At 43.1% G+C, this 12765-nt stretch overlaps 1 protein-coding gene across 1 annotated transcript in view; it reads left to right on the forward strand.

The window, feature by feature from the left end:
* Positions 1–12765, forward strand: part of LOC122559137 (cadherin-related family member 4-like) — a 327985-nt gene that overhangs the window by 98745 nt on the left and 216475 nt on the right. The gene's annotated exons all lie outside the window — the stretch shown is intronic.

Raw genomic sequence — 12765 nt, forward strand, 5'->3', positions numbered from 1 at the left:
GACTGTAGTGCTAAACCTTTTAACTTAATTGTTTACTTTCCTAGTTCTGTAACGAAGATTTTGTATCTAGGGACTTTGTACCTACGATAACACCACGTGTGATCATGATTTGGAGAGGCCGGTGTTGGACTGGGGTGGACAAAGTTAAAAATCACACAATTCCATTCCAACAGGTTTCATTGGAAGCACTAACTTTCGGAGCGCCGCTCCTTCATCAGGTGGTTGTGGAGTGCACAGTTGTAAGACACAGAATTTATAGCAAAAGTTTACAGTGTGATGAACTGAAATGATACATTGAAAAATACCTGGATTGTTTGTTAAGTCTCTCATCTGTTAGAATGACCAAAACTGCAGGGAAGTCGATTGTCAACTTATTGGACCACACCCTTTGATCGGAAGCGATTGAAGTCCTAAGGAGGGGTCTCAATTTCTGCCCCACCACCAAAATGGACCCCTTGGTTCTTGCAGCAGACACGGAGGAATTCATCAGACGAATGAGACTCCGGGAATTCTTACAAGGTGCCAGCAGTGATCCCAACGAGCCCACTGACAAACCAGAATAGTGATTGCAGGGATCTCTAGAGAAGTGACCAAAGAAGGAATCAATTTAGACGCCATCGGAGGACCGCTGCCCTGGGCTTGACATGTATGCTCGAACCGTCAGGAAATATTATAAATGCCAGGTTCATCAGCTGTACCCACAATGTAGAGCAAAATATCACCCATTCACAATGCAACGCCATCCAGGCTCTCAAAACCAACCACAACATTGTCATCAAACCAGCAGATAAAAGGAGAAGCCATCGTCATTCAGAATAGAACCGATTACTGCAAGGAAGTGTACCGACAACTGAACAACCAGGAACACTACAGGCAACTACCAGCTGATCCGACCAAAGAACACACCGAGAACTAAACACATTGATCAGGACTTTGGATCCAGTCCTTCAGAGTTCCCTACGCACTCTCATCCCACGTACTTCTCGTGTAGGCGACTTCTACTGCCTTCATATCAGGCAATGGGACCCTGTGTGAGAACCTCTCTGGTTATGTCGAAGGCATCTTGAAACCCATTGTACAGGGGACCCCCAGCTTCTGTTGTGACACTACGGATTTCTTACAGAAACTCAACACACACTGACCAATCAAACCAGGAACATTCCTCATCACAATGGACGTTTCCGCACTCTACACCAGCATCCCCTACAATGACGGCATCACGGCAACAGCCTCAGTACTCAACATCAACAAACAACCTCAGTACTCAACATCAACAACTGCCAATCTCTGAGCACTGTCCAACAAATCATCCACTTTATCCTCGATCACAACATCTTCACTTTTGACAACCAGTTTTTCTCCAAACACATGGAACAGCCATGGGTACCAAATATGCACCCCAATATGCCAACATCTGCATGCATAGGTTCGAACAAGACGTCTTCTCTACACAGGACCTCCAACCAACATTATACACCAGGTACATTGACAACATTTTTTTCCTCTGGAGCCATGGCGAGGAGTCACTGATAAAACGACAGAGCGATATCAATAAGTTTAATCCCACCATCAAACTCACCATGGACTACTCTCTACTATCTGTCTCATTCTTGGACACAAGCATCTCCTTCAAGGATGGGCACCTCAGCACCACACTCTACTGTAAACCCACAGACAAGCTTACAATGCTACACTTCTCCAGCTTCCACCCAAAACAGCCATCCCCTAGGGACAAGCCCTACGCGTACACTGGATCTGCTCAGATGAGGAGGAACGTGATGGGCACCTGGAGGTACTCAAGGACGCCCTCATAAGAACAGGATACGATGCTCAACTCATCGACCGCCAGTTCTGACGTGCCACAGCAAGGAACTGTAATGACTTCCTCAGGAGACAGACACGTGCTGCAACCGACAGGGTACCCTTTGTTGTCCAGTACTTCTCAGGAGCTGAAAAACTACATCATGTTCTTCATGACCTGCAACACATTATCAATGAGGATGAGCATCTCGCCAAGACCTTCCCCACACCTCCACTGCTCGTCTTTAAACAACTGCCAAACCTCAAACAGATCATTGTTCGAAGCAAACTGCCCGGCTTTCAGGACAACTCCATACAACCCTGTCACGGTAGGCGCTGCAAGATGTGTCAGAGTGTGGACATGGATACCACCATTATGTGTGGGGACACCTCCCACCATGTACATGGCAGATACTCATGCAACTCAGCCAACGTTGTCTATGTTATATAGTGCAGGCAAGGATGCCCTGAGGCATGGTAGATTGGGGAAACCGAGCAGAGGCTACGACAACTGACGAATGGGCCCTGCACAACAATCAACAGACAGGAGTGTTCCCTCCCAGTTGGGGAACACTTCAGTGGTCCAGGACATTCAACCTCGGACCTTTGGGTGACCGTCCTTCAAGGCGGGCTTTGGGACAGGCAGCAGCAAAATGTGGCCCAGCAGAGGCTGATAGCTAAGTTCGGTACCCATAGGGAAGGCCTCAACTGGGACCTTGGGTTCATGTCACACTACAGGTGACCACCATTGCACTATACACACACACAGACACTCCTACACACACACACACACTCCTATACACACACACACAGACACTCACACACACTCCTACAGACACACACACTCCCACACTCAGATTTGCATCCTCTCACAGACTTAGACCCCTTTACATTCACACACACACATATACACTGTCTCTCACAGACACTCACAATCCCCACCCCAGACACACACACACACATATATGTTTGTGGGGTGAACTTGTACTTGCAGAGTTACATTGCGCTTTGCTCAAAAACTGCATGGATCCATGTAAGACTTTGCTGACTCATTTTTTAGACTAGAATCAGTCTAAACATTATGGCACAGACAACAGCCCACAGGGGACGAACACCTTCAACACATTATCAGGGCTGACGCCAATTGTTAAAGTTAACCTGAGAATGTAATTTTTAAAATAAGCTTTATGATTTACATATGAAAGAAGTGAAACTAACATGCTCATTCTAACAGATGAGAGACTTAACAAACAATTAAGGTATTTTTCAATGTATCATTTCAGTTACATCACACTGTAAACTTTTGCTATAAATTCTGTGTCTTACAATTGTGTCCTTCACAACCACCTGATAAAGGAGCAGCGCTCTGAAAGCTAGTGCTTCCAATTAAACCTGTTGGACTATAACCTGATGTCGTGTGATTTTTAACCACGTGTGATGACATTGTACACTTGTCACTGTTTTTCTGCACCCTTTACTTCAGTACACATGACAATAAATCTTATCTACTTTCAACTCACTTTCACATACTTAACACTGCAGCAAGTCACAGAGCATGGTCAATCTCACAACAGGCACACACAATGCCAGTGATTCCACTATTCAAAACAAAATAACTGCAGGTGCTGGAAATCAAAGTAGACAGGCAGGAGGCTAGAAGAACACAACAAGCCTGGGCAGTAAGGGGGGCCTTGAAGAAGGGTTACACCCGAAACATCGACTTCTCCATCTCCTGATGCTGCCTGTGTTCTTCCAGCCTCCTGCTTGTCTACTAGTGATTCCACTGTGGTGGCCACAGTACTCAAACACATTGTACCACACTCATGGGCTCATTCTTTGTTCTCTCTTGAAGGGCAAAATGACACAATGAGAAGCTAGAGAATCAAAGTGTCGGGTGATGGAACCATTGCATGTTTACACACCCCAAACAGTACTCTTGGTATGACCAGGACTGAGCCTGTGGGCCATTATGGTGCTGACACATTGAGGGAGATGGTGCCTGAGTGAGCTTCTTGACTTCCAATGCTCAAAGAGGTTTAAAGTAGATCACAGCAGTATAACAATCAATGCTCCAACAGTTACTAAGGTTAGAGAGACATGACTACCCCTTCCATTTCCAATCCCAGTGCTCTGTGTGGCATAATCCTGATGTCTCACTCAGAACAACAGCAGCTGATCTGTCACTTTGCCAAAGCCCTTGCTGTTACCTCTCAATCAGACAGACTATACTGCTCGCTTCTTCTTTCTCAAGTGAGGTGGTACAATCCAAGCCAGGACTTCTAGAGCTACACAAGTTCATCCGGAATTTCAAAAACAAAGCATTCAACTGCAGACATCAAATCTGTTTCTCTCTCTCCAAACATTCTGCTGGACCTGCTGTATTTTTTTCTAACATTTTCTGTTTTTATTTTAGTGCAATAGATGGACATGTTTTCAGTACCACTGACACTTCCTGATCGTATTGTCAGGCATGATTGTAGTTTCTGCGTTTCAGCATCTAACAGCAAGTGGTGACAGTACCCAAAACTATAGAACTACGATTATCAGTTCTGTATGATAAATCATTGAGTTTCTGAAGAATTGGACAAGAGTGTAGAAAACCACACATCTTCTGCTGAAATCAGCAATGATGCATCTTGTCCAGTTCTGTTGGAATTTCTGACATGGGCTCCAAAACATATCCCAATTTGCCCCTTACATTTTATGTCTTTGAATATAAAGAGAGCGAGAATATAGACAGGTGACTGCTCTGTGAAAATTCTTCCCTTTAATATACTTTTTAACACATCATGATATGTAGACTGTTTTGTATTAAACTGCTCGCTTCACTTTTAATATGCTCCCCCGCTCCACCGTTACTTTTTATCCACAGTCCTTGTAAAAATATTAAATACAAAGACCTTTCAAACTCTGACACCTCTTTCAGTGACCATATCTAACTGTGGTAAATGTTGCTGTTTTGCATGCAATCACTTAAAGATGCAACAAACTCTTTGGGTCTATCAATGTCTCCAGAAACTGACTGTCCCATCTCATCCCTGTAGCTGCCTGGGCACAAGTGGTGGCACACCCTATCCAGCCATCTGGGCTGACAGGTGAAAGCATGTGAAGCTAGCTGGTGAACCTGGCATCAGCAACCACACAGAAATATTTCTCTTCCTGTAAAAAACAGCAGTGGAAGCCTAGCAGCTACCCTGCCAGTCCCTTGGGTGGGAAGGTGGGTTAGGTACCTCCCTTTCCACATCACTGCCCCTTGCTCCCTCACAGTTCTGTTTCCTCAGTGAATTCTCTGACTTCTCACCCAGATCCAGACTCTGGGATATAAGATTCTGTGGACTTCTTTTAATCCTAGCCCTGGTCGCCAGTGTTCCTAGGATTGCAAATATGCCAGCCAATCATATTAGCTGATAGTTTCCTGAACTGAGACATCTTCCTGAGTGAGGGGCAGAAGTCTCCTAAAAGATGCATTGCGGTCTCCCACTATCTGAAAACCCCTGTCCTATAAGATTAGTATGTCTTGTCAATGACACTAAAGTATTACAGGGAAAAGTCTCAATACAATTTTTCTGCCTTTTGGGTGAAAATGATCACAATCTTAAGGCAGCTAAGCAGTGATAAAATGTGCTTACAAGTGCCTTATATGATTGAGAATGGGGTCATTGAAATTCATATTTGTATTCAGCATCTACGTGTTTGGTGTTCCATGAAGTTTCAATTAGGGAGTGACATCAAATAAATTAGCTTCACACCCTAGATTCCAGACTTTGGGTTGACATGGATCATTATCAGTTCAAAGGCTCTGGGAAATCATTTTCAATTTTGCTGCATGGGCAGTAAATTACAACAAGGATTACCTATCCATTGAAAAACCCGTCCTATCTTTATCCCATTGATTTTCAACAGTTGGGTTTGATAATGGGCTGGTTCTCAGGTTCCCCAATGAGTGGGAAAATCATCCACCAATTAACAAAAACATCCCCTGGGGAGATCACTAGGGTTCACTTGCCAATGAATGTCAAAGTTTGATAAAATTATACATGAATTCAATGTTCAGCATGAAAATAGAAGCTGAGGACACCTAAGTGTGAGTGAAATAGAGAGAAAGAACATAAACATATGAACGCAAGAAGGTGGACAGAAATTCTAAAGTGGATGAAACTAAAAAATAAATAAATAAACTTTCACTTGAATTTACAGTTATCCTCCTTTGTTAATAATTTTATGCTTGATTCAGGAAAATTGCCCATTATAATATAAAACATATTGGTACATCCCAACACAGATATTACATCAGAAAGTTTAGAACATTTGATTTAAGTGCACCAGGTTTTAACTATTTAAATTAATTCCTTCTGCATATGAAATGGCTACTGCAAACCTTGCTGCTGAGAATTGAAACACATGTTTAGTATAATCTGCCTGTAAAGCACGTAAGATAGCATTTACCTTGTGTACATGTGACAGTATTAATAAATCAGATCAAATTATCAACTGCCAAGCATCGTTGCAATAATAATTTGTCAACAATTGCATTTGCCTCCAGCTATGTGCCCTTCCCTCTGGAAGGATTTGAATAGTTTCTTGATTCTGAAGATGTTGACAACCTTCTGCTACCTTATACTTCATACAAAAGAAGTATACGATGGACATCTATGTGAAGTTCTATAAAAATTTGAATTATTGTGGACAAGTGCCCCTGACGTTCTCCACATCCTCTATCTATCTAGTGGATCCAATCCTCTAATAGTGTCTGGTACTGGTAACTAGATATAAGAAACACAAGCCCAGCAGCTAATGAACCAGTCACTAACCTTATGGGCTGTAAGCATCGGGGTACTTAGTTAGGCCTGTCTAGTCCCTTCCAAACTGAACACTGAATATCAAATTGGTAAACATCTTCACATTTCTGTCTTGTCCAGAGGAAACTAAAGTAGTGCTGACCTGTTGGAAGTGGTGTCTTGCAGATGATATGTTAAACTGTGCCTCTGCTTGATCTCTCAGCTGCTCATAAAAGATCCCATGGTACCATTCAAAGAAGAGGTGGATCTCATTGTAAAAAGGAATATGGAGTTGGAAGTTTAATTCAACAACTAAATGAGAGGCCAAGATATGGAGCTGGAAAAGCACAGCTGGTCAGACAGCATCCAAAGAGCAGGAAAGTCAATGTTTCGGGCCAAAACACTTCATCAGGAGTGAGGAGGGGGAGGTAGCCCCGAAGTATATAGAGGGAGGGGGTGGGGCTGGGAGTTAAGGATAGGTGGGATGATGATAGGTGGATGCAGGTAGGAGGTGATTGCGATTGGTTAGGTTAGATTAGATTAGATTACTTACAGTGTGGAAACAGGCCCTTCGGCCCAACAAGTCCACACCGACCCGCCGAAGCGTACCCACCCAGACCCATTCCCCTACATTTATCCCTTCACCTAACACTACGGGCAATTTAGCATGGCCAATTCACCTAACCTGCACATTTTTGGATTGTGGGAGGAAACCGGAGCACCCGGAGGAAACCCACGCAGACACGGGGAGAATGTGCAAACTCCACACAGAGAATCGCCTGAGGCGAGAATTGAACCCGGGTCTCTGGCGCTGTGAGGCAGCAGTGCTAACCACTGTGCCACCGTGCCGCCCACGTTAGTGGGAACAGTGGAGCGGATAGGTGAGTACAAAGGTAAGGACAGGTCAGGGAGGTAAGGAGAAGAAGTGGGGCTACACATGTGATAAGGCTGGGGGAGGAGGGACTTTGAAGCTGGTGAAGTTGATGTTGAGGCCATTTAGCTGTAAGCAGAAGTGGGGGTGTTTGCCGATGATTACACAATGCTCGGCACCATTTGTAACTCCTCAGATACTGAAACAGTCTGTGTTCAAATGCAGCAAGATCTAAAAAATATCCAGGCTTGGACTGACAAGTGGGAAGTAACATTCGTGCTACACAAGTGATAGATAATGCACATCTCCAAGAACTGAGAATCTATCCATCAACTCTTGATATTCAAAAGCATGTCATTAATTGAGTTCACCCATAATCAACATAGAGTCATAGAGATGTACAGCATGGAAACAGACCCTTCGGTCCACCTTGCCCATGCTGACCAGATATCCTAACCCACCTGCTAGCACCCAGCCCATATCCCTTTAAACCCTTCCTTATTCATATGCCCTTCCAGATGCCTTTCAAAAGTTGCAATTGTACCAGCCTCCACCACTTCCTCTGGCAGCCCATTCCACACAAGTACCACCCTCTGCATGAAAAGGTTACCCCTTAGGTGTCTTTTATATCTTTTATGCCCTCTATTATGCCCTCTAGTTCTGGACTCCATCACATCAGGGAAAAGATCTTGTCTATTTACCCTACCCATGCCATTTATGATTTTAAAAACTTCTATAAGGTCATCCCTCAGCCTCCGACACTCCAGGGGAAACAGACCTAGCCTATTCAACCTCTCCCTATAGCTCAAATCCTCCAATACTGGCAACATCTTTGTAAATCCTTTCTGAACTCTTTCGAGTTTCACATCCTTCCGATAGGAAGGAGAACAGAACTGCACGCAATATTCCAACAGTGGCCTAACCAATAATCCAAAAGTGCCCTAACAGCTGCAACATGACCTCCCAACTCCTGTACTGAATACTCTGACCAATAAAGGAAAGCATACCAAACACCTTCATCACTATCCTATCTTCCTGTGACTCTATTTTCAAGGAGCTTTGAACCTGCACTCCAAGGTCTCTTTGTTCAGCAACATTCCCTGGTACCTTACCATTAAGTGTATAAGTCCTGCTAAGATTTGCTTTCCCAAAATGCAGCACCTCGCATTTATCGAAATTAAACTCCATCTGCCACGCCTCAGCCCATTGGCCCATCTGATCAAGATCCCGTTGTAATCCAAGGTAACCTTCTTTGCTGTCCACGGCACCTCCAATTTTGGTGTCATCTGCAAACTAACTAACTATACCTCTTAAGCTCACATCCAAATCATTTATATAATTGATGAAAAGTAGCGGGTCCAGCAACAACCCTTATGGCACTCCACTGGTCACAGGCCTCCAATCTGAAAAACAGCCCTCCACCACCACCACCCTCTGTCTTCTACGTTTGAGCCAGTTATGTATCCAAATGGTTAGTTCTGCTTGTATTCAATGAGATGTAACGTTGATAACCAGTCTCACGTGGGGAACCTTGTCGAACGCGTTACTGAAGTCCATATAGATCATGTTTACTTCTCTGCCCTCATCAATCCTCTTTGTTACTTCTTCAAAAAACTCGATCAAGTTGTGAGACATGATTTCCCACGCACAAAGCCATGTTGACTATTACTAATCAGTCCTTACCTTTCCAAATACATATGAATCCTGTCTCTCAGGATAACCTCCAACAAGTTGCCCACCACCAACGTCAGGCTTATCTTGGGGGTTACTATTGACCAGAAACTAAATCAGACTTACTCTATAAATACCATGGCTGCAAGAGCAGGTCAGAGGTGAGGAATACTGGAGTGAGTGGCTCACCTTCTGACTCCCCAGAACTTGTCCACCATCCAAAAGACTCAGTTGGCAGTATATCCTCAAGTGGTATACTCCCCAATTGCTTCGATTATCAAGAGTTGATGGATAGATTCTCTGTTCTTGGAGATGTTCGTTGTCTGTCACTTGTGTAGCATGAATGTTAGTTCCCACTTGTCAGTCCGAGCCTGGATATTTTTCAGGTCTTGGTGCATTTGAATACAGACTGTTTCAGTATCTGAGGAGTTACGAATGGTGCTGAACATTGTGTAATCATCGGCAAACATCTCCATTTCTGACCTAATGATAGAGGGAAGGTCATTCATGCAGTAGCTGAAGATGGCTGGGCTAGAACATTACCCTGATGAATTCCTGCAGAGATGCCCTGGAGCTGACATAACTGACCTCCAACAACCAACACCATCTTCTTTTGAGCTAGGATGACTCCAACCATCAGAGAGTTTTCCTCTGATTCCCATTAATTCCAGTTTTGCTTGGGCTCTTTGATGCTATACATGGTCAAATGCAGCTTTCATGTCAAGAGCTGTCACTCTCACCTCACCTCTGGAAGTTAGCCCTTTCGTCCATGTTTGAACGAAGGCTGTAATGAGGTCAGAAGTTGAGTGGCCCTGACAGAATCCAAACTGGACATCACTGAGCAGGTTATTGCTGAACAACTACTACTTGATAGCACTCTTGATGATACCTTCCATTACTATACTGATGAGTGAGATAGACTGATTGGGCAGCTAGGTTAAATTTATCCTGCTTTTTGTTGGCAGGATATACCTTTTCCATATTGTTAAGCAGATGTCAGGATTATGGTTTTGCTGGAGCAGCCTGCGTGGGCACATGGCAAATTCTGGAGCATTTGTCATCAGTAATATTGCCTAAATATTGGCAAAGGGCAAAGGTGAGTACTGCAGATGCTGGAGATCAGAGTCAAGATCAGAGTGGCGTTGGAAAAGCACAGCAGGTCAGGCAGCATCTGAGGAGCAAATTCCTGGTGAAGGGCTTTTGCCCGAAACATCGATTTTCCTGCTCCCTGGATGCTGCCTGACCTGCTGTCCTTTTCCAACACCACTCTAATCTTGACTCTGAATATTGGCAAAGGCCTGTGCTTCCAACCATCCTTGATATCATGGGGAATGAATTGATTTGGCTGAGGATTACATTTGCCTGATTCCTCTCGCCAAGTGAGGTAGAGAGGGAGCTGAGGTTCTGAAGGAAGAGAAATGATGCATGCTGTAATTCTATGTCAACAATTAACAAGAGGTGGTGAATGAATGCATCGTTTTCTATTTAATATTAGAGCTTTGTACTGAAGATCAAATGGATAAATTTTCACTTTGTGAGATGAGCGACACAGAAATGGCATGTCCTTTTCCATCTCTGCCCATTTTATTTGCATTTAAGTTACCAGCTATGACCTGCTTTAACCTATCACATAATGACTGAGTATCCAACCCTGCCATGACACCATTTCATTAAATCCTCTAGAAAACCTCCCTTTTCATATATGGCTTCATATTGTTCCCCCTTTAGGTTCCGTTTTCCTCCTCACTCCATGTCCACAAATTGCACTATTTAAAAAAAAAGGAGGTAGAGAGTAAGCAGGGAATTATACATCAATTAAACAGGTATCAGTAGGCTAGAAAATACTAGAGTCCATTAAAAATATTTAATCACAGTACATTTGGAAAACAATGACAGGATCAGACAGAGTCAGCATGGATTTACAAAAGGGAAATCACGCCTGACAAATCTATTAGAATTTTTCAGTGCTGTAAGTAGGAGAATTAGTAAAAAGGAGCCAATGGATGTGATTTACTTGGACTTTCAGAAGACTTTTGATAAGGTCTCACATAAGAGATTAATGTGTAAAATTAAAGCATGGGGTTGAGGGTAGTGGACTGACAGGGGAAGGGAACTAGCTGGTAGACAGGAAACAAAGAGTAGGAATAAATGGGTCATTTTTTCCGAGTAACAGGCAGTGACTAGTGGGATACAGTAGGCACTGGTGTTTGGGACCCCAGCTATTCACAATGTACATCAATGATTTAGATGATGGCATTAAAATTAATATTTCAATATTTGCAGATGGCATAAAGCTGAGTGGGAGGGTGAGCTGTGAGGAGGATGCAGAGACACTTCAGTGTAATTTAGGTAAGTTGAATGAGTAGGTAAATGCATAGCAGATGAAGCATAATGTGGATATATGTGAAGTTATCCACTTTGGAAAAGAATACAGGAAGGCAGATTATTATCTAAACTGTGATAGATAGGAACAGTGGGTGGTGCAATGAGACCTGGGTGCCCTTGTACACGAGTTGCTGAAAGTAAGTGCGCGGATGCAGCAGGCAGTGAAGATGGCAAATGGTATGTTGGCCTTCATAGCAATAGGATCAAATACAGGAACAAAGAAGTCCTGCTGCAGTTGTACAGAGTCTGGGCAAGGCCACACTTGGGGTATTGTGTGCAGTTTTAATCCCCTTATCTGAGGAAGAATATTCTGGCGATGGACGGAGTGCAATGAAGGTTTACCATACTGATTCCTGGAATGACAGGACTGATGTATGAAGAGAAACTGGATTGGTTATGATTATGTTCTCTTCAAGATTTGAAGAATGAGGGAGACATCTTATAGAAATCTGTATAATTCTAACAGATCTAGATAGGATAAATGATCAGGGGCTCCAGAACCAGGGGTCACATTCTAGTGGGATGGGGGTCAGCCAGGACTGAGATAAGGAGAAATGTCTTTACCCAGAGAGGGGTAAGGCTGTCAAATTCTCTGCCACAGAAAGCAGTTGATGCCAAAGCATTGAATACTTTCAAGAAAGATTTTCAAGAAAGAAATATAGTTCTTAGAGCTAGAAAGATCAGAGGATGCAAGGAGAAAATGGGAATAGGGTATTGAATTGGATGATTAGCCATGATCATATTGAATGATAGGGCAGACTAAAAGGACTGTTGCTCTTCTTTTCAATGTTTCTGGTTTCATGTGAAAGATGCTTTCTTTCTGATTACAAGGAATTCAAATTGCAGTTGTTGTTCTAGGGAGATGTTGACTGTAAAATCTAACCACCATTATGTGCTTTACCATCAACATCTGTTGTATGGCAGTGGCCCATGTCTTAGCTTTTGACAGTCCTTAGCAATGTTCTACTCTAACAAAAAAAAAATTAATTTTCCATCAATAAGATTGCAGCTTGTAGCTTTGTCATAAGAATGAACATACAGCACCTGTACCTTGTGTCAGATGTTCAGGTGGATGGTGGTACTCCAGGTAAGTACTATAATGTGTATACGTCATTGAATATTAATGAGAGACAACCAGATTCAGCAAAGTACTTTGAACAACAAGCACCTTGAGGGATGTACATTTGGTATCTGTATTTCTGATTCTCCAAATTTAATTTTGCAAAAGGAAGATGTGACACAAAACAAACCTAATACCTC

Source organism: Chiloscyllium plagiosum, unplaced genomic scaffold (assembly GCF_037043375.1).
Source record: "Chiloscyllium plagiosum isolate Xiang-an unplaced genomic scaffold, Cpla_swu_hap1 HiC_scaffold_14, whole genome shotgun sequence".
Lineage (NCBI taxonomy): Eukaryota > Metazoa > Chordata > Chondrichthyes > Orectolobiformes > Hemiscylliidae > Chiloscyllium > Chiloscyllium plagiosum.